Raw genomic sequence first — 23,982 nt, 5'->3', positions numbered from 1 at the left:
AAGTGAACGCCCAAAGAACTAAAAATATGTCGTTGCCGTTTCTCTTTCGAGGAATGTTTCTCTTGGTTTTGCCTGTCTACACCATATATCTTCTCTACACCGGCCGTTGTCACTTATTTTTCTGCCCAGACAGCGAAAATAATATACTACATTTATTGTCTCATTTCATAATCCTCCCTCAAAATCACCTGGCATAGCTGTACTTCATAGCGTTACCTGCGTTTTACTGTTGTTAAGGCTTATCGTCTATCCTCTTTTCGGGACGCTGTCCACTCCATTCGACTGATCTTCCAAGTCCTTCGCCTTCTCTGACAGAATTACACTGTCACCGGCAAAAAGTTTTCATTTCTTCTTCGTTAATTTTAACTCTCGTTTCAAAATTTCTCCTTGGTTTTCTTTACGGATTGCTCAGTTCATAGATTGAATAACATGGGGGATAAGTTACAACCTTGCATCACTTTCTTTACAGCTACTGTCTCCCCTTTCAATGTCCCTCGACTCTCTCAACCGCACCCTGATTACTGTACAAGCTGTAGATTACCTTTTGTATCCTGTATTTTATCCATGCTACCTTCAGGATTTCAAAGAGTGTTTTTCAGTCAACATCCTCAAAAGATTTCTCTAAATTTCCATATGCTATACATATAGGTTTTCCATTCTTCGGTATAATTTCTAAGATGCTCTCAGTATTGTCTTACACGTTCCTACATTTCCCCAAATCCCAAATTGATCTTCCAAACTTCTACCCAGCCTTCTGTTCTTCCGTTGTGGACGTCTAAGAAGCTTTACTGTGCAACCTACTTTTCAAATCGAAGCATCATTCTTCAGTATATTTAAGATCTTCCGAATACGTCTTATCTGTTGCCGATAAGTGATGGCAGTCGGTTCGAAAACCGGTTATCGGACAGGAAAGCGTGATCCAAGCCAGTGTACGCTTCGTACCAGAAAACTGGAGACGAAGCTGCTCCATCGTGTTACTTACTGATGATTGTAACGTGTGTGAATCAGTTGCGACTGGTAGTCCATCCATTGCATGCGCGAATCCAAATACTTTTGGTCAGTACAGCCAGACCGGATGTGGCGACCACGCTCCAGCGCATGTTCGTGTTCCGTGACCAGCCTTCCGGTGTTTCCGGGATGGTTGTTGTTGTTGTTGTTGTTGTTGTCTTCAGTCCTGAGACTGGTTTGATGCAGCTCTCCATGCTACTCTATCCTGTGCAAGCTTCTTCATCTCCCAGTACCTACTGCCTACTGGACGCAAAGGGCGCAGACAAGTTCGCTTTCCTGTCACTCAAAGCTGGGCCTTCCGAACGTCCGTACTCAAATGAAAAATCTGCTACTATGTATGCAAATATGCTGCTGGATGTTTCGTGGGAAAGTAGGGAAGCTTAGCCGCTACTTGCCAGAGGCCACTCGATGTTCACGAGGACTTTCAGTAAGTAATTCAATACATTTTTTCCTGGTAGCATCCAGGATTCCGTTATTCCCCACTCTTTTGGCTACAAAACCCTATTTTTCATCATAATCTCCGTTTCTTCGCCACCTTGCTAGGAGGGCCTACGTTCCTGCAAGGTACCACTCTACTGGCCGCCATCGGAACCAACGTCTTACTGCACCATCAATCACCTCATCATCTACGTACTGCCTCCCGCGGAGTGCATTCTTCATTGTGTCAAACACATGGAAGCATTTTATGTTCTTCTGTTAATCGACGAGGTGAGCCAACGGGTACACACCTCTGCGTACCGCAGCTGCTGGGCGAGTGTGTCACCACTTTCAACCGAAACGTCCAATTACACAGCGAGGTGTTTAATTGTGATCTGTCGATCACCCCGAATGAGAGTGTCCGCGCGTTCCAATATGGCAGACTTCACAGCTGCATGCGGCCGGCCTGCACGCAGGAGACTACAAATGTTTGCGCGACCTTGGTGCAATGATGAAAATGCCTTGCCCAGCGACTCATCGTACGTTTTTCCACTGCCAGATCTCCGTAGACACTATGCAAGCGCCTATGAATACACTACTGGCCATTAAAATTGCTACACAAAGAAGAAATGCAGATGATAAACGGGTATTCATTGGACAAATATACACTCCTGGACATGGAAAAAAGAACACATTGACACCGGTGTGTCAGACCCACCATATTTGCTCCGGACACTGCGAGAGGGCTGTACAAGCAATGATCACACGCACGGCACAGCGGACACACCAGGAACCGCGGTGTTGGCCGTCGAATGGCGCTAGCTGCGCAGCATTTGTGCACCGCCGCAGTCAGTGTCAGCCAGTTTGCCGTGGCATACGGAGCTCCATCGCAGTCTTTAACACTGGTAGCATGCCGCGACAGCGTGGACGTGAACCGTATGTGCAGTTGACGGACTTTGAGCGAGGGCGTATAGTGGGCATGCGGGAGGCCGGGTGGACGTACCGCCGAATTGCTCAACACGTGGGGCGTGAGGTCTCCACAGTACATCGATGTTGTCGCCAGTGGTCGGCGGAAGGTGCACGTGCCCGTCGACCTGGGACCGGACCGCAGCGACGCACGGATGCACGCCAAGACCGTAGGATCCTACGCAGTGCCGTAGGGGACCGCACCGCCACTTCCCAGCAAATTACGGACACTGTTGCTCCTGGGGTATCGGCGAGGACCATTCACAAACGTCTCCATGAAGCTGGGCTACGGTCCCGCACACCGTTAGGCCGTCTTCCGCTCACGCCCCAACATCGTGCAGCCCGCCTCCAGTGGTGTCGCGACAGGCGTGAATGGAGGGACGAATGGAGACGTGTCGTCTTCAGCGATGAGAGTCGCTTCTGCCTTGGTGCCAATGATGGTCGTATGCGTGTTTGGCGCCGTGCAGGTGAGCGCCACAATCAGGACTGCATACGACCGAGGCACACAGGGCCAACACCCGGCATCATGGTGTGGGGAGCGATCTCCTACACCGGCCGTACACCACTGGTGATCGTCGAGGGGACACTGAATAGTGCACGGTACATCCAAACCGTCATCGAACCCATCGTTCTACCATTCCTAGACCGGCAAGGGAGCTTGCTGTTCCAACAGGACAATACACGTCCGCATGTATCCCGTGCCACCCAACGTGCTCTAGAAGGTGTAAGTCAACTACCCTGGCCAGCAAGATCTCCGGATCTGTCCCCCATTGAGCATGTTTGGGACTGGATGAAGCGTCGTCTCACGCGGTCTGCACATCCAGCACGAACGCTGGTCCAACTGAGGCGCCAGGTGGAAATGGCATGGCAAGCCGTTCCACAGGACTACATCCAGCATCTCTACGATCGTCTCCATGGGAGAATAGCAGCCTGCATTGCTGCGAAAGGTGGATATACACTGTACTAGTGCCGACATTGTGCATGCTCTGTTGCCTGTGTCTATGTGCCTGTGGTTCTGTCAGTGTGATCATGTGATGTATCTGACCCCAGGAATGTGTCAATAAAGTTTCCCCTTCCTGGGACAATGAATTCACGGTGTTCTTATTTCAATTTCCAGGAGTGTATTATACTAGAACTGACGTGTCATTACATTTTCACGCAATTTGGGTGCATAGATCCTGAGAAATCAGTACCTAGAGCAACCACCTCTGGCCGTAATAACGGCCTTGATACGCCTGGGCATTGAGTCAAACAGAGCTTGGATGATGTGTGCAGGTACAGTTGCCCATGCAGCTTCAACACGATACCACAGTTCATCACGAGTAGTGACTGGCGTATTGTGACGAACCAGTAGCTCGGCCATCATTGACCAGACGTTTTCAATTGGTGAGAGATCTGGAGAATGTGCTGGCCAGGGCAGCAGTCGAACATTCTCTGTATCCAGAAAGGCCCGTACAGGACCTGCAACATACAGTCGTGCATTATCCTGCTGAAATGTAGGGTTACGAGGGATCGAATGAAGGGTAGAGCCAAGGGGTCGTAACACAACTGAAATGTAACGTCAATGCGAACAGGAGGTGACAGAGACGTGTAACCAATGGCACCCCATACCATCGCACCAGGTGATAGGCCAGTATGGCGATGACGAATACACGCTTCCAATGTGTGTTCACCGCGATGACGCAAAACACGGATGCGACCATGATGATGCTGTAAACAGAACCTAGATTCATCCGAAAAAATGACGTTTTGCCATTCGTGCACCTAGGTTCATCGTTGAGTACACCATCGCAGGCGCTCCTGTCTGTGATGCAGCGTCAAGGGTAACCGCAGCCATGGTTTCCGAGGTGATAGTCCATGCTGCTGCAAACGTCGTCGAACTGTTCGTGCAGATGGTTGTTGTCTTGCAAACGTCCCCATTTGTTGATTCAGTGATCGAGACGTGGGTGCACGATCCGGTATAGCCATGCGGATAAGATGCCTGTCATCTCGACAACTAGTGATACGAGGCCGTTGGGATCCAGCACGGCGTTCCGTATTACCCTCCGGAACTCACCGATTCCATATTCTGCTAACAGTCATGGGGTCTGTACCAACGCGAGCAGCAATGTCGCGATACGATAAACCGCAATCGCGACCATTATCAAAGTCGGATACGTGATGGTGCGTATTTCTTCTCCTTACACGAGGCATCACAACAACGTTTCACGAGGCAACGCCGGTCAACTGCTGTTTGTGTCTGAGAAATCGGTTGGAAAGTTTCCTCATGTCAGCACGTTGTAGGTGTCGCCACCGGCGCCAACCTTGTGTGAATGCTCTGAAAAGCTAACCATTTTCATATCACAGCATCTTCTTCCTATCGGTTAAATTTCTCGTCTGTAGCAGGTCATCTTCGTGGTGTAGCAATTTTAATGGCCAGTAGTGTATTTAATGCCCCATGTATTTATAGCGCTAGAGGATCTTGATGATTCTCTGGCACGTCGTCATATCACAATTATCTGCGAGCTTGCGTTTCTCTGTGATTCAGGTACTGATGAAGATGATCAAATGGTCAAATGTCTCTGCGCACTATGGGACTTAACATATGAGATCATCAGTCTCCCAGAACTTAGAACTACTTAAAACTAACTAACCTAAGGACATCACACGCATCCATGCCCGAGGCAGGATTCGAACCTGCAACCGTAGCGGTCGCGCGGTTCCAGAATGAAGCGCCTAGAACTGTTCGCCACGACGGCTGGCAATGAAGATGATTTCGAGCCGTCTAATGTTAATACAGTGTGACTTCAGCATCTGTCAGTAACTGTTTCGACCATTAATCACACTGCACTTTTGTAAAGTAATGTGCAGTTTTTCATTTAACTGAAGTGTACTAGAAACGAAAGACATTTTTAAAAGTTTTGTTAGTCTCAAAGGAAAGAGTAAGTTGTATTATGAAGACAAGAAAGATTCAAAGGAAGTTACCGAGCGATGCGGCGCTTCGGTTAAATCACTGGACTTGTATTCAGGTTTATATCCGTTTAGCATATCCAGATTTACAATTTCAGTGCTTTGCCGAAATATTGTTAGTGTTCCATCTGTAATGATTGTATCGTCGACCTGACGCTAAACACTAATCTTCCTTCGAAGTAAATTCCTCTGTATTCTAGTCTGCATGAAAAAGCAGCTATCACATAGGGTAAAAATGCTTTCCTTTGCAGAATGTAGTGCACTAAAAATACCAGACAAAATACTTCAAATTAAAGTTGACTGGAAGCAGCGTTGTCCACTGTTTATTTATGTGCACCGCTTCACCGTATAACGTGTAAATTCACATTTCATCCAATGAAATCATATGTGGTAAGATCACTGATAACGAAAAGCTGCCATTTATTATAAGACTCCAGTCTGATAACTGCGTTCTGCCGCTCTAAGTTCCCTTTCCCTCTTTTCTTCTGCCAACTTTTAAAAGCTTATAGCGCTGACAAAAAGAGGAAAAAATGATTTATTTATTTGCTTTTCTTTTTTTAAATCCAACTCTGCACAAAAACTGCTACAGAATTTCCGTGGGATATTTACGTGCGTCGTTACGAACACACTTTCTGTTGCTGTTTTCTATGCGTAAGCCATGAAACGTCAGTTCACAGTAACCTTTGGGGGGTGTCTGTATGGCTCATCTCGTTATGAAGATCGCTTGTAATAAGGGTGAGTCTGCAGATGGCTATATACACTACTGGCCATTAAAATTGCTTCACCACGAAGATGACGTGCGACAGACCCGAAATTTAACCGTCAGGTAGAAGATGCTGTGATATGCAAATGATTAGCTTTTCAGAGCATTCACACAAGGTTGGCGCCGGTGGAGACACCTACAACGTGCTGACATGAGGAAAGTTTCCAACCGATTTCTCATACACAAACAGCAGTTGACTGGCATTGCCTGGTGAAACATTGTTGTGATGCCTCGTGTAAGGAGGAGAAATGCGTACCATCACCTTTCCGACTTTGATAAAGGTCGGCGCCAACCTTGTGTGAATGCTCTGAAAAGCTAATCATTTACATATCACAGCATCTTCTTCCTGTCGGTTAAATTTGGCGTCTGTAGCACGTCATCTTCGTGGTGTAGCAGTTTGAATGGCCAGTAGTGTACAAAGGTGTTCAAATGGCTCTGAGCACTATGGGACTTAACATCTCAGGTCATCAGTCCCCTAGAACTTAGAACTACTTACACCTAACTAACCTAAGGACATCACACACATCCATGCCCGAGGCAGGATTCGAACCTGCGACCGTAGCGGTCGCGCGGTTCCAGACTGAAGCGCCTAGAACCGCTCGGCCACACCGGCCGGCTACAAAGGTGTATCTGGAAATAATGTAGATGTCGATTTCATCCATATGAAAAGAAAAATATTGTATCACTGTCACATCGAATGTGTGCTGTTCGAATCCCGAAGGAGGACGCAGACAGTAGCGAGTAGTTGTGGCGGATCATGCTGGTGCGTTCCTCCAGTTTGTCTCTCTTGGCAGGAAGCGTTACTACGTACGCAAACTGCGCGAGTAAAACGACCGGATGCAGTTGCATGAGTGATCTGGTGTCGACTGCAAGCTACACTTTCAGACAAAAACTGGTCTGGCAAGGAAGCGGTTCCAGTCACGAGATGAGAGGTTACGAATGCAGTGATTAATACTGCACGTCAACCTGATGTATGGAGGGGAGACTGGCGGCCCACAAATTACATAAATGTTGCGAGCATAAAATTAACGTTTTGCGATTATTCTAGTTTTTGTTGAAGCACTTTTGGAAAGAGAACAAGAACGGTTTAGAGGGTACAGATAAATAAGTTGTAAGACGTAACTAAAACCTGGCATTGACTGGGACTTTTTAATAGCGATCAAGTCGATAACAGTCATACTGGGAAGAAAGCGTCAGGTGTAAACGGGAGATATGCGGAGCTACTTTTCAGTTTATCGGGTTATTTTTAACACAGTCAGAGAAGTTATACCTGCAATAGAATAGAGTAAGAATCTAATTCAGTAATACATCAGCTGCATGGACATTAGATTGTTATTATCTGCAGTAATTCTTGAACATTTGCTACTTTTAATTACGTTTATCATGTAGATACGAGTAATATTGGACGTCTTTTGTAGCTAAGTTTCCATTAACTGGTTCATCAAACATGCTCCATCTATTCGCATTACACATCGTCAAACGCGCTTAAGAAGAGAGATAATGTGTTAACTACACGATTTTAATAAAATGTGTTTCTTACCAGCATATTTAGGCACTCTTACTATATATTCTACTTACAAATATCAATTGTGATTTATCACTTAATTTCATGCGTCTTTTTCGCAAGTCTTCTGATTCTTGTGTAAGTAGTAGATGAACACAATACAAGTGAAATCAGCTTACCTCATACGATTGCAAATTATTCTGGCATCACGCAAATTACTGTGGGATCCCACTGGAATTCTATCATGTAGCCATAATAGTGCCCAACACTACCACAAAAAAAAATATTGAAACACTTAACTGTCGCTGAACGTAGCAAAAGTTCTGTCTGCTATTATTATTGGCTCTCTGATTCAGAAATCATTGCTTAGCTGTTATTACCATGCGAACATCAAATTCGTTCATCGTCAATCCCTTGATTGGTGTGATACGTACTTCATGTCACCGACACTAGAAATTTCCATAAACTGCAGCGTATGAATCCACACGTCAGCTTTGATCACTGACGTCATACCGGGCCAGAGATGTTACACACAGACAAGATTTCAAAACAACGACTAATATTCGTAAACAAACAAATACACAAAAGTATCATAAATTACAATCATAGTTGACATTAGTAACTATTTGACCACAAATTACACCGTAAACAAAATACGATTAAAATGAAATATACGTACGTGAAATAAATCAGAATCATAGTTTATACTGGTTACTAAAACAGTCAACCTTTAACGACCACTACCATACTCCGCTTCGTAAACACATGACTTTATACACTCCTGGAAATTGAAATAAGAACACCGTGAATTCATTGTCCCAGGAAGGGGAAACTTTATTGACACATTCCTGGGGTCAGATACATCACATGATCACACTGACAGAACCACAGGCACATAGACACAGGCAACAGAGCATGCACAATGTCGGCACTAGTACAGTGTATATCCACCCTTCGCAGCAATGCAGGCTGCTATTCTCCTATGGAGACGATCGTAGAGATGCTGGATGTAGTCCTGTGGAACGGCTTGCCATGCCATTTCCACCTGGCGCCTCAGTTGGACCAGCGTTCGTGCTGGACGTGCAGACCGCGTGAGACGACGCTTCATCCAGTCCCAAACATGCTCAATGGGGGACAGATCCGGAGATCTTGCTGGCCAGGGTAGTTGACTTACACCTTCTAGAGCACGTTGGGTGGCACGGGATACATGCGGACGTGCATTGTCCTGTTGGAACAGCAAGTTCACTTGCCGGTCTAGGAATGGTAGAACGATGGGTTCGATGACGGTTTGGATGTACCGTGCACTATTCAGTGTCCCCTCGACGATCACCAGTGGTGTACGGCCAGTGTAGGAGATCGCTCCCCACACCATGATGCCGGGTGTTGGCCCTGTGTGCCTCGGTCGTATGCAGTCCTGATTGTGGCGCTCACCTGCACGGCGCCAAACACGCATACGACCATCATTGGCAACAAGGCAGAAGCGACTCTCATCGCTGAAGACGACACGTCTCCATTCGTCCCTCCATTCACGCCTGTCGCGACACCACTGGAGGCGGGCTGCACGATGTTGGGGCGTGAGCGGAAGACGGCCTAACGGTGTGCGGGACCGTAGTACAGCTTCATGGAGACGGTTGCGAATGGTCCTCGCCGATACCCCAGGAGCAACAGTGTCCCTAATTTGCTGGGAAGTGGCGGTGCGGTCCCCTACGGCACTGCGTAGGATCCTACGGTCTTGGCGTGCATCCGTGCGTCGCTGCGGTCCGGTCCCAGGTCGACGGGCACGTGCACCTTCCGCCGACCACTGGCGACAACATCGATGTACTGTGGAGACCTCACGCCCCACGTGTTGAGCAATTCGGCGGTACGTCCACCCGGCCTCCCGCATGCCCACTATACGCCCTCGCTCAAAGTCCGTCAACTGCACATACGGTTCACGTCCACGCTGTCGCGGCATGCTACCAGTGTTAAAGACTGCGATGGAGCTCCGTATGCCACGGCAAACTGGCTGACACTGACGGCGGCGGTGCACAAATGCTGCGCAGCTAGCGCCATTCGACGGCCAACACCGCGGTTCCTGGTGTGTCCGCTGTGCCGTGCGTGTGATCATTGCTTGTACAGCCCTCTCGCAGTGTCCGGAGCAAGTATGGTGGGTCTGACACACCGGTGTCAATGTGTTCTTTTTTCCATTTCCAGGAGTGTAGTTCCGGCGGTAATTCGTAACAATAAATTCTGAATCAAACGAGACGGCCGCAGAAAGAGGGTTTTGGGACGGAAACAAATTGAAATCTAACGCAAGAACTCCAAAATCCAATAAACAGTAACATAAACAAAACACAACAATGACAACAACAGGAAACAGCAGAAAATCAGCTCAGAAAACCTAAAATAAATTGCACAACACCTTTAACGAAAATTCAAGAAAAAAACGAAACGTGGAATTGACAAATAGAATTCACCTACATTGGTCAATTCTAGTTTTTGATTTCAAGGTTTGTTAGTTTCTGTGTCCTCTTAGATTCCTGCCTAACCTTATCCTTGGAAATCGCGAATACTTGGTTTTAACAGCATTGTTTTGGCCAGTTACTGATACAACCAGGGATAACATTTAATAATCGGCCACTTACATCCTTCGCATCGTAAAGTCATAACGTCATTGTAACATCGTCGCTTAAAACCCTTCGTTAGCTGTTCTTGTCATACTGACACCTTAGAAATAGGTTCATCGTCAGTCTCCCGAATGGTGTGACATGTACTTCATGTCGCCCACTTTGGAAATTGCTCCTGGTTTCTGCAACTGCATTGTCGCTAAAACTGGAGGCCAGAAATATAGCAATTTGTGCCATTATTGGTGCAGAAAATTTCTCATGTCAAACTGTAGAGCCTTCGAAAGGGTACAGGCGATTTCCTTTCCCGTTCCTCGCTAATCAGAACTTGTGCTCCGTCTCTAATAACCTCCTTGTCGACGAGACGTTAAACTCTAATCCTCCTTTCTTTCCTTGTGCCATGAGCCGAGGCAGGATATACTGAACGCGTTTCCTGGCAGCTAGGTCGCCCTGGAGTCACAGTGATTTTTTTCTGATTTATTGCCTTCCGGTACGTGTCCGAACAGCCATCTCAACTCTAGACAAATGATACTGCAATTCGTTTCGACCATTTAGAGCATAAATTAGTTTTAGCCGTATCCTGGTAGGACTTTACATGGGCTTAACGAAGGACAGATTCCGACTTGAAACAAATTTTTCGTCCACATTACACTGAAACGAATAAACAAGCGAAAATGTAACACAGGATACACAGAGGTAGTACGCCATGGGAACACAATAAAAATGATAAAACGCCGTTGGTACACATTTGGTATGTTTCCTATTTAATCCATATTAATGATTACGATCAAAGTTAATAATAAAAATATTATTTCGTATTATTATTTCAAAATATGCGGATAGATATTGAATATTTATGGGTATCTGTAAGTACCACTTAGAGAGCATATGAGAACAGTAGACAATAACCAGATTTGGGTATTACGACCATACGTATAGATACGCCGGTGTTTAGACGCATACATATAGGGGGAACCTAGAGACATAGACAGTGATCTCTGTCCCGTAGTAGAGTCATAGAGAGAAGATCCCTGACGGCTGCAGTGGGCTACGTGGTGCTGGTCGGCGCGTCTATCACAACCGATCACCCAACGCAATTTTATATAGGCTGCGTTGGGATGACAACTCTCAGTGTTGACGTAGTCCTACAGACGATTATTGTTTTCACCTCAGACGTTGGCGCTTGTGTTTTGAAAACTGGTAACAGCACTGCAAGCTGTCAGGGACCATTCGATGACTTCGGTATAACGTGCCATAGTATTCTATAAAGTGTGCCCAAATCAAAATAATAAGTAAGAAAATTTTAATAATAGCATTGTAATTACATTTCATGGGGAACAGTACAACCATACATAATCGTCATTGAAGTTGATCCCAGCCGGCCGCGATGGCCGAGCGGTTCTAGGCGCTTCAGTCCGGAACTGCGCGACTACTACGGTCACAGGTTCGAATCCTGCCTCGTGCGTGGATTTGTGTGATGTCCTTAGGTTAGTTAGGTTTAAGTAGTTCTCTGTTCTAGGGGACTGATGACCTCAGATGTTAAGTCCCATAGTGCTCAGAGCCATTGATCCAAGCGCGTGTGAACGGAGTGGATAGCTTCAGAGTAGAAATTCCTGGGTTGCTGACGGATCGAGTTTTCCACGATGTCTCTGACATTTTAGAGATTGTTTTAAGGGGCCAGTGACGTGCGACTGATTTGGGGACATACTGAGGGTCTAGGAAGGATGTTCCAGGACCTCCCATCGAAAGTTTTGAAGGAACTGGAAGGTATTCTTACCCATATGTGGCCTACCATTGTTCTGGATAAGCAGTATCCCTTTCGACAGCTTGCATCTGCTCTTGCTGTTGATGGCCTGTTTAGGCCTCAGCAATGTATTGCAATCCTGCTTAGCGTTAACTTTTAGATCCTGTGCTGGCCAGTCGATGAGCAGAGGTCCATCTTTCTCGAAAAAGAAACAGAGTATCACTTTTTCAGCCTTCGGGGCAGTGTAGCCTGTTTCCGGCCAAGGGGTGCCAGTATACCGCCACCCCATGTTAATCCGTTTGGATGCATGGACGAAGCGATGACACCACGTTTCATCTGATGCCATTATCTGAGCAATCAAATCCGTTCTTCGCTCCACGTGTCTCAACAGGTGGGCCAGGCACGCTCCCATTCTCGCCGTATTCTGATTCTCTGAAACATGCATGGGCTGCCAGAAACTTCGCGATAACGAAACTTCACAAGGGTTATGTGATATAAAGTTCCTTTGCATATCAATAGCAATTTCGTGTGTGCTCATCCCCGATTCGTCAGAAAGAGCTGCTCCACAGCCGAAATCGTGGCACTGGTGATAACAACGTGCACCTGCTCAGGTCGTGGCATGACGGCGATGTTTACATGTCACGCCTCATAACGCTAACACCACGGGAATAGTGTGCATCATATGAGACTCTTCTCTCCGTAGACCTCTTTCATCCTGCGATAAATTTGTGAACCTAGGTCCCGTTCTGCGCGAAGAAATTGGAGAACAGCTATCTATGCTGATCGGGAGAAAGCCACCATGGAACAAACTGAGGAACAACTCTCCAAAAATTGCTATGAAGCCGTTAATTCTGCTTGCGCAACTCGGAGTATTACCACGCCATCTCTCGGCGAAAACATTCAGCAACTGGGATTGCATACAACGACGCTACAGTGACGGTCTCCTATTCAACAGCGCATATCTTATACACTCCTGGAAATGGAAAAAAGAACACATTGACACCGGTGTGTCAGACCCACCATACTAGCTCCGGACACTGCGAGAGGGCTGTACAAGCAATGATCACACGCACGGCACAGCGGACACACCAGGAACCGCGGTGTTGGCCGTCGAATGGCGCTAGCTGCGCAGCATTTGTGCACCGCCGCCGTCAGTGTCAGCCAGTTTGCCGTGGCATACGGAGCTCCATCGCAGTCTTTAACACTGGTAGCATGCCGCGACAGCGTGGACGTGAACCGTATGTGCAGTTGACGGACTTTGAGCGAGGGCGTATAGTGGGCATGCGGGAGGCCGGGTGGACGTACCGCCGAATTGCTCAACACGTTGGGCGTGAGGTCTCCACAGTACATCGATGTTGTCGCCAGTGGTCGGCGGAAGGTGCACGTGCCCGTCGACCTGGGACCGGACCGCAGCGACGCACGGATGCACGCCAAGACCGTAGGATCCTACGCAGTGCCGTAGGGGACCGCACCGCCACTTCCCAGCAAATTAGGGACACTGTTGCTTCTGGGGTATCGGCGAGGACCATTCGCAACCGTCTCCATGACGCTGTACTACGGTCCCGCACACCGTTAGGCCGTCTTCCGCTCACGCCCCAACATCGTGCAGCCCGCCTCCAGTGGTGTCGCGACAGGCGTGAATGGAGGGACGAATGGAGACGTGTCGTCTTCAGCGATGAGAGTCGCTTCTGCCTTGTTGCCAATGATGGTCGTATGCGTGTTTGGCGCCGTGCAGGTGAGCGCCACAATCAGGACTGCATACGACCGAGGCACACAGGGCCAACACCCGGCATCATGGTGTGGGGAGCGATCTCCTACACTGGCCGTACACCACTGGTGATCGTCGAGGGGACACTGAATAGTGCACGGTACATCCAAACCGTCATCGAACCCATCGTTCTACCATTCCTAGACCGGCAAGGGAACTTGCTGTTCCAACAGGACAATGCACGTCCGCATGTATCCCGTGCCACCCAACGTGCTCTAGAAGGTGTAAGTCAACTACCCTGGCCAGCAAGATCTCCGGATCTGTCCCCCATTGAGCATGTTTGGGACTGGATGAAGCGTCGTCTCACGCGGTCTGCACGTCCAGCACGAACGCTGGTCCAACTGAGGCGCCAGGTGGAAATGGCATGGCAAGCCGTTCCACAGGACTACATCCAGCATCTCTACGATCGTCTCCATGGGAGAATAGCAGCCTGCATTGCTGCGAAAGGTGGATACACACTGTACTAGTGCCGACATTGTGCATGCTCTGTTGCCTGTGTCTATGTGCCTGTGGTTCTGTCAGTGTGATCATGTGATGTATCTGACCCCAGGAATGTGTCAATAAAGTTTCCCCTTCCTGGGACAATGAATTCACGGTGTTCTTATTTCTATTTCCAGGAGTGTAATAAGTATAGCAGATAAAAAAACTGATGATCCAGGAGTCATCATGACAATACGTTCTGCTTGTAGCCTTCATAATACACTTAATTCGGCGAAGAAGAGAGTCCACAAGTTTCTTCAGGTGTGCGGTGTCCAGTTGACGCCTCTCATTAGATATCGAAGAGTTAGAAACTAGCGGAGATGATTTCTACATTTCAGTTTCTGTTTCTACAGTAAGAAGATGGATTGATTTAGTTGGTCAGTCTAGGGGCCGTGGGGCTTCTGGTAGTTCACCAAACCAGGAACACTAGGCGTGCAACCCTGGGAACACAGCTATTGTAATCATAGAAGACAGGAATATCCGCAGGATACTCATCATGAAGATCTAGAAGGAAAACGTTGAAATAAATATCCTGATCTAAAATGACGCAGAATCCTCCCTATATTGGGGTTCTATTGGCCGTCTGTCTTACAGATGCCTTCTATAATTTTAAGAGAGGTAAAATTGTCACTCGTCAGACCACACTATACGCCTTCGGTCAGATACCGTCTACATTCTGTGTGCTTGGCCCATTGGTGATTTGAAGCTTTATGCACCACTGAGAGCAAAGACATTTTGCGAGGAATCTAACTAACAAGGAGACTACGCAGCAATCGGATTTTTGTAAATGTTTATATGTGTGGAACTTGAAGCTCAGATCTAAGTATCAGTATACCAAAGTAGTTCCATGAACTCTCAAAAATTCTCGAGAAAATCAAGTTTGAAGTCTTCCGAGCATCTTTAATATCCTACATCTAGATTATTTCTCAACGGGACGCATGGCATTGTGGTAGACTGCGGACCTAGCACGTGGAGTTCCTGGGTTTGATTCCAGATCGTGCTAACCTTTTAGATAAACGTTTATCTTCCACGATCATTCTTGTAAAGCGTGAAATACATAAAGATCAAAAAATATTTTTTTTTAAATTTAAACTATCTTTATTAACACTCTTTCATGAAAGATCGGTAACTATGAATCTATATTTGCAATGAAAACTGGGGTTTTATGTGTGCTATGTAATTAGAAATAAGACGTCGTGCACATTTTCATTAAAATGACAATTATGTATGTGTTAATTAGCATTTAAGTCATGAATATTATATTTAAATGAAGTAGGTATTCGAAATGAACGATAAAAAAACGAAAAAAAAACTGAAATGAGACTTGAATCAGCGATTGCCAGTCTCGAGAGCTACTTAATTTTTCCCATTTTTGTGTACTTCATGCTTCACAGAAGTAATCGTAGAACATACACCTTTGTTAATTTGTGCCAGCTGGGAATCGAACACAGGCCCCCGCGATGGCAGGCAGACATTCTACCACAGTGCCATAATGCCCATCGAAAAATTTTTTGGAGTATTACAAGTGCGGGGAAAACCCCAATGTCGATTTTCTCGAGAATTTTTGAGAATTGCACCGAACTGCTTTGGAATATTGATATTTGAGTTCCGAATTTCAAGTATCATAAGCACAAAAAATTACAAAAATCTGACTGCCATGCAATCTCCTTGTCAGAATGCCTATTGCATGGAGTCCACTTCGCACTGTTCGCTCAGAAACTGGTTAATACGGACCTACACTATTTGATCAAAAGTATCCGGACACCTCACTGAAAACGACTTAGAAGTTCGTGGCGCCCTCCATCGATAATGCTGGAAATCAATATGGTGTTGGCCCACCATTAGCCATCATGACAGCTTCCAATCTCGCAGACATACGTTCAATCAGGTGCTGGAAGGTTTCTTGGGGAATGGCACTGAAAAGAGGTATCGATGTCGGTCGGTGAGGCCTGGCACGAGGTCGGTGTTCTAAAACATCCCAAAACTGTTCTATAGCATTCAGGCCAGGACTCTGTGCAGGCCAGTCCATCATAGGGATGTTATTGTTGTGTAATAACTCCACCAGAGGCCGTGCATTATGAATAGGTGCTCGATCGTGTTGAAAAATGTAATCGCCATCCCAGAATTGCTCTTCAACAGTGGGAAGCAAGAAGGTACTTAATACATCAATGTAGGCCAGTGCTGTGATGTAGGCCAGTGCTGTGATAGTGCCAACCAAAACAACAAGGGGTCGAAACCCCTTCCACGAAGAAAAGAAAAAACAAAGACAACGCGATAACAACACCACCGCCTCCGAATTGTACTGTTGGCACTACACACGCTGGCAGATGACGTTCACCGGGCATTCTCCATACCCACACCCTGCCATCGGATCGCCAGCTTATGTACCGTGATTCGTCACTCCAAACAACGTTTTTCCACTGTTCAGTCATCCAATGTTTACCCTCCTTACACCAAGGGAGGCGTCGTTCGCCATTTACCGGCGTGATGTGTGGCTTATCAGCAGCCGCTCGACCATAAAATCAAAGTTTTCCCACCTACCGCCTAACTGTCATAGTACTCGCAGTGGATCCTGATGCAGTTTGGAATTCCTGTGTTGGTCTGAATAGATGTCTGCCTCATACACATTACGACCGTCTTCAACTGTCGGCGTTCTCTGTCAGTCAACAGACGAGGTCGGCCTGTACGCTTTTGTGCTGTACGTGTCCCTTCACGTTTCCACTTCACTATCACACCGGAAACAGTGGACCTAGGGATGTTTCAAATGTTCAAATGTGTGTGAAATTTTATGGGACTTAACTGCTAAGGTCATCAGTCCCTAAGCTTACACACTACTTAACCTAAATTATTCTAAGGACAAACACACACACCCATGCCCGATGGAGGACTCGAACCTCCGCCGGGACCAGCCGCACAGTCCATGACTGCAGCGCCTAGCGGTGTTCAGGAGTGTGGAAATCTGGCGTACAGACTTATGACACAAGTGACACCCAATCAACTGATCACGTTCGAAGTCCGTGAGTTCCGCGGAGCGCCCCATTCTGTTCTCTCACGATGTGACTACTGAGGTCGCTGATGTGGAGTACTTGGCAGTAGGTAGCAGCAAAATGCACCTAATATGAAAAACGTATGTTTTTGGGGGTGTCCGGATACTTCTGATCACGTAGTGTACATTCACAAACAACACAGTTCCTGTCACGTTTAAAATCGGATGTCATTGATAAGGCTTTGCACTCGGCTTCAGTCCCTTCAGGTTATTTTTATAACCACTGTTTTTACGCCGTGTTTGTGGTTCCCAATGGTACAGCACTCCTTGTCGACAAGTTGGACGGTCAGCGTTAACAGGCCAACATGTAGTGCAAATTTATTCACATTGTGCTCGTAGGCACGTACAAACAGAACAGCTGATTTCTGTCATTGCGTCACGTGTTCATATCGACAGATCTTACTGCGCTGGTTACATAGAACCGACTGACATATAAACATCACTTCACTGCCATGGCTTATGTCAGCGGTGGGGAATCACATGACCGTGTGGCACGAGTTATACACCGTTAACCGTGCTGCAAAGAGACCAGTACGTTTACGACGGTGATTTTATTCGTCTTGGCTACTGAGTTCGTTAAGACTTCAAATCAGTAACCTCGCGGTTGAAACTCGACGCACATCCGGTCAAGGATCTCTGCCGGCCGTTAAAAAGGCTTTCACGGTTGACGGAAAAGCGCTTACTTAAAAAATAACGAGTTGCGTGAGCTAGGATTGCTGTTAACGAGTTGCGCGAGGGTAGGATTGCTGTTTATGGCTTCAAATCTGGCCATCCCTAACAAGCCCTCGGTTACAAATCTCTTTCTAACTGGCTGGAAAAGCGGATTTAACAAACTCGAAACATGCAAAAGTATAACACATTCATTAGCAGAACGTTTTTTTGTGGCTGTCGTGCCCAGATCGACACTCCACTTCCTAACTTTTATTTCTACTCGTCTTCGTCTGTGTCACAAAACTTGATGTTTGACAAGTATCTATCGACAAATATTCCTGTGAAATTTAAGTACTGCTGTTGACGTGTATCTGATTGTACCGGGCCTCCATATCTCGTATGCTCCTTGCTACCAGGCAACTGATCGTCCTGGAAGGATCTCCAGATCTGGACTTGTGCGTGAGAAGAATATCCAGTTAGTGTGTTTATACGAATGCCACCCGGTTTTTATTAGCTGATAAGAGAAACTGTACAATTTTTTCTGCTTTATGAATCACAAATAATCTCCAATCTTCACACTTTCATAAAAACAAAACAATGAACTACGCATCTGCGTAATTACTATCAAATTGTTCTCAATTACATGTCCACATAACCATAAATTGCTAAAGTCTTAACTGACACCGAGTGCAGTCTGTTGACTTCAGAGACTGCCGAACTACCTCTGATCTTACAGCCGAACCACTTCGCCCGCCCGCGATGCGAACATCACCGAAGTGCTTCGTATTGCTTTTCGTTTAGCAGTTGTTTATTATTCTGCTGGTTATTAACACTTGTGAAAAAAATTGTATGGTAGCACGCTACTGAGATGCTGTTTAGTTTTTCTCGTATTAAAAACAGAAGATTATAATTTTGGCGCTCAACTTCCGAACGCAGCAGCCAATCGCGGAGAAGGACCACAATTTAGGCGGTCTTTTCGCGACACATATACTGAACAAACCATTCGTCATCGGTACCTCACACCACACTACGTCATCTTCCCACTGCTGGCTTCTCAACTGTTCTAAGAAGAGCTACTTATAGCCGAATATGATGGCTGTAAAACCAGAAATATTATACAGTATCCAGGATATTGAGGACCAGCTACAACAGTTCTCGGCCAGTGTCCCCCAGGAGAGGATGTAACGGCTTTATGATACTCTTCCCAACCGAATCAGAACATGCATCCAAGTGAGAGATGATGCAACGTCATACAATAAGTCTTTTGTAAATTTGACTCAATTTCTTATTTTCAGTAATAACATATAAAATCATATCCTCTGAAACCGTGAAGTTTAATTTCGTTCCCTCTTCCCCTTACATGTGCCTCATTTTGTTGGCCAGGTGGTGTAGTATCTTTCTTGAGTACTTTACAAAACTTCGGCTCCATCGGTTTCGAGCGATACGGCATGGAGAAAGCGCGTTGTGGAGCCGCCGAAGACTCCAGCTTACACATGCACAGGGCGGAGATAAACATGGAACTTGAAACGGGGCCGAGGTCGTCAACTGGTAGTTGCAGAGGAGCCGGAGTTGCTCTCTACCCAAACAGGGTAGGTTTGGTGCAGTTCTTAAATGCTGTAGTAAATGGTAGGATTATCTGCAGTAATGATAGGGAAAGAAACATGAATGAATGTGTGAAACAAACGGGGAGCCGACGATTTATTTTCCTGTTTTGTCTGACTGAACTGGGCCTCCATATTTCGTATGCTCCTTGCTACCGGTCAACTGATCGTCCTGGAAGGGTCTCCAGATCTGGACTTCTGCGTCAGACGGATATCAAGACGGCTCCTTGAACAAGGCAGTCCTTGGCTTTCTTCCACATCCTCGCCCAGTCAAGGCTTGAGTTCAGTCTCTGCTGACATCAACGCCGCCGAGCAGTTAAGCCCTGACCTCCCTGCTGTGTCACTCAGTCCGGGTACTGCGCTTTTGCTGCTGCCGTGGTGGAACGTCATCCCAGTTTGAGGACAATAGAGATCAGTCCTACCAGCGGTGTATTTACAGTGATTGATAATTAAGACATTCCAGTAAAGACGATGATATACCAACGCATAACATTAATTAAGGCTAAATGTCGAGCTATTGTTAACCCGAAAGGTTTTCTGAACGTCATAGTGCTTTATTTGATGTGGTCAGTTAGAGGCGGTACTTCCTTGCCTCCATCTACGCTACTGGCCATTGAAATTGCTACACCACGAAGATGACATGATACAGACGCGCAATTTAACCGACAGGAAGAAGATGCTGTGATATGCAATTGATTAGCTTTTCAGAGCATTACACAAGGTTGGCGCCGGTGGCGACACCTACAACGTGTTGACATGAGGAAAGTTTCCAACCGATTTCTCATACACAAACAGCAGTTGACCGGCGTTGCCTCGTGAAACGTTGTTGTGATGCCTCGTGTAAGGAGGAGAAATCCGTACCACCAAGTTTCCGACTTTGTTAAAGGTCGGATTATAGCCTATCGCAATTGCGCTTTATCGTATCGCGACGTTGCTGCTCGCGTCGGTCGAGATCCAATGACTGTTAGCAGAATATGGAATCGGTGGGTTCAAGAGGGTAATACGGAACGCCATACTGGATCCCAACGGTCTCGTATCACTGCCAGTCGAGATGACAGGCATCTTATCCACATGGCTGTACCGGATCGTGCAGCCACGTCTCTATCTCTGAGTCAACAGATTGGGACGTTTTCAAGAAAACAACCATCTGCACGAACAGTTCGACGAAGTTTGCAGCAGCATGGACTATCAGCTCGGAGACCGTGGCTGCGGTTACCCTTGACGCTGCATCACTGACAGGAGCGCCTGCGAAGGTGTACTCAACGAGGAAACTGGGTGCACGAATGGCAAAACGTCATTTTTTCGGATGAATCTAGGTTCTGTTTACAGCATTATGATGGTCGCATCCGTGTTTGGCGACATCGCGGTGAACGCAAATTGGAAGCGTGTATTCGTCATCGCCATACTGGCGTATCACCCGGCGTGATGGTATCGGGTGCCATTGGTTACACATCTGTCACCTCTTGTTAGCATTGATGGCACTTTGAACAGTGGACGTTACATTTCAGATGTGTTACGACCCGTGGCTCTACCCTTCATTCGATCCGTACGCAACCCTACATTTCAGCAGGATAATGCACGACCGCATGTTGCAGGTCCTGTACGGGCCTTTCTGGATACAGAAAATGTTCGACTGCTGCCTTGGCCAGCACATTCTCCAGATCTCTCACCAATTGAAAACGTCTGGTCAATGGTGGCCGAGCAACTGGCTCGTCACAATACGCCAGTCACTACTCTTGATGAACTGTGGTATCGTGTTGAAGCTGCATGGGCAGCTGTACCTGTACACGCCATCCAAGCTCTGTTTGACTCAATGCCCAGGCGTATCAAGGCCGTTATTACGACCAGAGGTGGCTGTTCTGGGTACTGATTTCTCAGGATCTATGCACCCAAATTGCGTGAAAATGTAATCACATGTCAGTTCTAGTACAATATATTTGTCCAATGAATACCCGTTTATCATCTGCATTTCTTCTTGGTGTAGCAATTTTAATGGCCAGTAGTGTAACTCTTGAACCAACTCATCCAGTCAGCTAGAGGGACTTACAGAATAAAGTCGGCTCTGAACCACGGCAAAATTTGTGCATTTTTGAATTGCACAAATCACTGCCAGATATGAAGAAAAACGCAAGGACCAACAAAGAATCCGAACCCGTACTTGAAGATAAAATGTTGTGTCACTTGGAAATGTATTGCTGGCTTCAGAAACTGGAAACTGCCAGGCAATCGGCAGGTTTTTTGAGCTGTGCTGAAGTGGTGCGGACAACTGCTTCAGTTCCCGGAACCAGCCGCTGTCCACTTGGCAGGCTGCCGGGTTTGCCATCTGGGCAGAGCTTTTTTTTATTTTTTTATCTTTTTCTCTGCGAGCTTGGTCTCCAATCTACAACTCGCACTCGTCAGAGGTCGCTTGACGACTTGGACCTGTTCAGGGCGCTGATTCACTCCACTTAACGAGCGCCTAGCGATGCTGTAGCTTCAGCTGCCATTGACTGCGGCAGTTTTCGTAATACGGAGGTACATTACTCCGGTAGCTCCATCGAAAGTCTTCCACACATGCGCTCCCTGCTGCAGTAGCTTGTTCCCTCTTCGAAATCGGAGCCTTCAATGTAGCGGTCAGGTATTGGTCACCTGAAAGAAGAGCTGCACGGTTTCGTTCAGGTTCGTTCAATAAGGAACTCCAATGGGAGACGCTCAAGAACGGCATTCTGCATCACGGAATGGCTTGAAGTTCGGAGAGCGTACTTCCCTAGAAGTATCAACAAATACACTCCTGGAAATTGAAATAAGAACACCGTGAATTCATTGTCCCAGGAAGGGGAAACTTTGACACATTCCTGGGGTCAGATACATCACATGATCACACTGACAGAACCACAGGCACATAGACACAGGCAACAGAGCATGCACAATGTCGGCACTAGTACAGTGTATATCCACCTTTCGCAGCAATGCAGGCTGCTATTCTCCCATGGAGACGATCGTAGAGATGCTGGATGTAGTCCTGTGGAACGGCTTGCCATGCCATTTCCACCTGGCGCCTCAGTTGGACCAGCGTTCGTGCTATACGTGCAGACCGCATGAGACGACGCTTCATCCAGTCCCAAACATGCTCAATGGGGGACAGATCCGGAGATCTTGCTGGCCAGGGTAGTTGACTTACACCTTCTAGAGCACGTTGGGTGGCACGGGATACATGCGGACGTGCATTGTCCTGTTGGAACAGCAAGTTCCCTTGCCGGTCTAGGAATGGTAGAACGATGGGTTCGATGACGGTTTGGATGTACCGTGCACTATTCAGTGTCCCCTCGACGATCACCAGTGGTGTACGGCCAGTGTAGGAGATCGCTCCCCACACCATGATGCCGGATGTTGGCCCTGTGTGCCTCGGTCGTATGCAGTCCTGATTGTGGCGCTCACCTGCACGGCGCCAAACACGCATACGACCATCATTGGCACCAAGGCAGAAGCGACTCTCATCGCTGAAGACGACACGTCTCCATTCGTCCCTCCATTCACGCCTGTCGCGACACCACTGGAGGCGGGCTGCACGATGTTGGGGCGTGAGCGGAAGACGGCCTAACGGTGTGCGGGACCGTAGCCCAGCTTCATGGAGACGGTTGCGAATGGTCCTCGCCAATACCCCAGGAGCAACAGTGTCCCTAATTTGCTGGGAAGTGGCGGTGCGGTCCCCTACGGCACTGCGTAGGATCCTACGGTCTTGGCGTGCATCCGTGCGTCGCTGCGGTCCGGTCCCAGGTCGACGGGCACGTGCACCTTCCGCCGACCACTGGCGACAACATCGATGTACTGTGGAGACCTCACGCCCCACGTGTTGAGCAATTCGGCGGTACGTCCACCCGGCCTCCCGCATGCCCACTATACGCCCTCGCTCAAAGTCCGTCAACTGCACATACGGTTCACGTCCACGCTGTCGTGGCATGCTACCAGTGTTAAAGACTGCGATGGAGCTCCGTATGCCACGGCAAACTGGCTGACACTGACGGCGGCGGTGCACAAATGCTGCGCAGCTAGCGCCATTCGACGGCGACACCGCGGTTCCTGGTGTGTCCGCTGTGCCGTGCGTGTGATCATTGCTTGTACAGCCCTCTCGCAGCGGATGGAGCAAGTATGGTGGGTCTGACACACCGGTGTCAATGTGTTCTTTTTTCCATTTACAGGAGTGTATATTGCTTCCTTGCCGCGCGGGATCAGCCGAGCGGTCTAGGGCGCTGCAGTCATGGACTGTGCGGCTGATCCCGCCGGAGGTTAGAGTCCTCCCTGGGGCATGGGTGTGTGTGTTTGTCCTTAGGATAATTTAGGTTAAGTAGAATGTAAGCTTAGGGACTGATGACCTTAGCACTTAAGTCCCATAAGATTTCACACCATTTGAACATTTTATTGCTGCCTCCTACGTATATCTGGCGAAAAAACTGTGAAGATAAAACTGGAGAGATTCGAGCCAACAGACAGATTTACAGTAAT

The 23,982-nt window shown here is 47.3% G+C and overlaps 1 protein-coding gene across 2 annotated transcripts in view; it reads left to right on the top strand.

Moving 5' to 3' along the window:
- LOC126092041 (carotenoid isomerooxygenase) overlaps positions 1-23,982 on the top strand; it is a 374,906-nt gene that overhangs the window by 176,821 nt on the left and 174,103 nt on the right. The gene's annotated exons all lie outside the window — the stretch shown is intronic.

The sequence above is a fragment of the Schistocerca cancellata genome, chromosome 7 (genome assembly GCF_023864275.1).
Source record: "Schistocerca cancellata isolate TAMUIC-IGC-003103 chromosome 7, iqSchCanc2.1, whole genome shotgun sequence".
Lineage (NCBI taxonomy): Eukaryota > Metazoa > Arthropoda > Insecta > Orthoptera > Acrididae > Schistocerca > Schistocerca cancellata.
The sequence above is the reverse complement of the archived record's forward strand: the minus strand, read 5'-3'. Positions and strand labels throughout refer to the sequence as shown.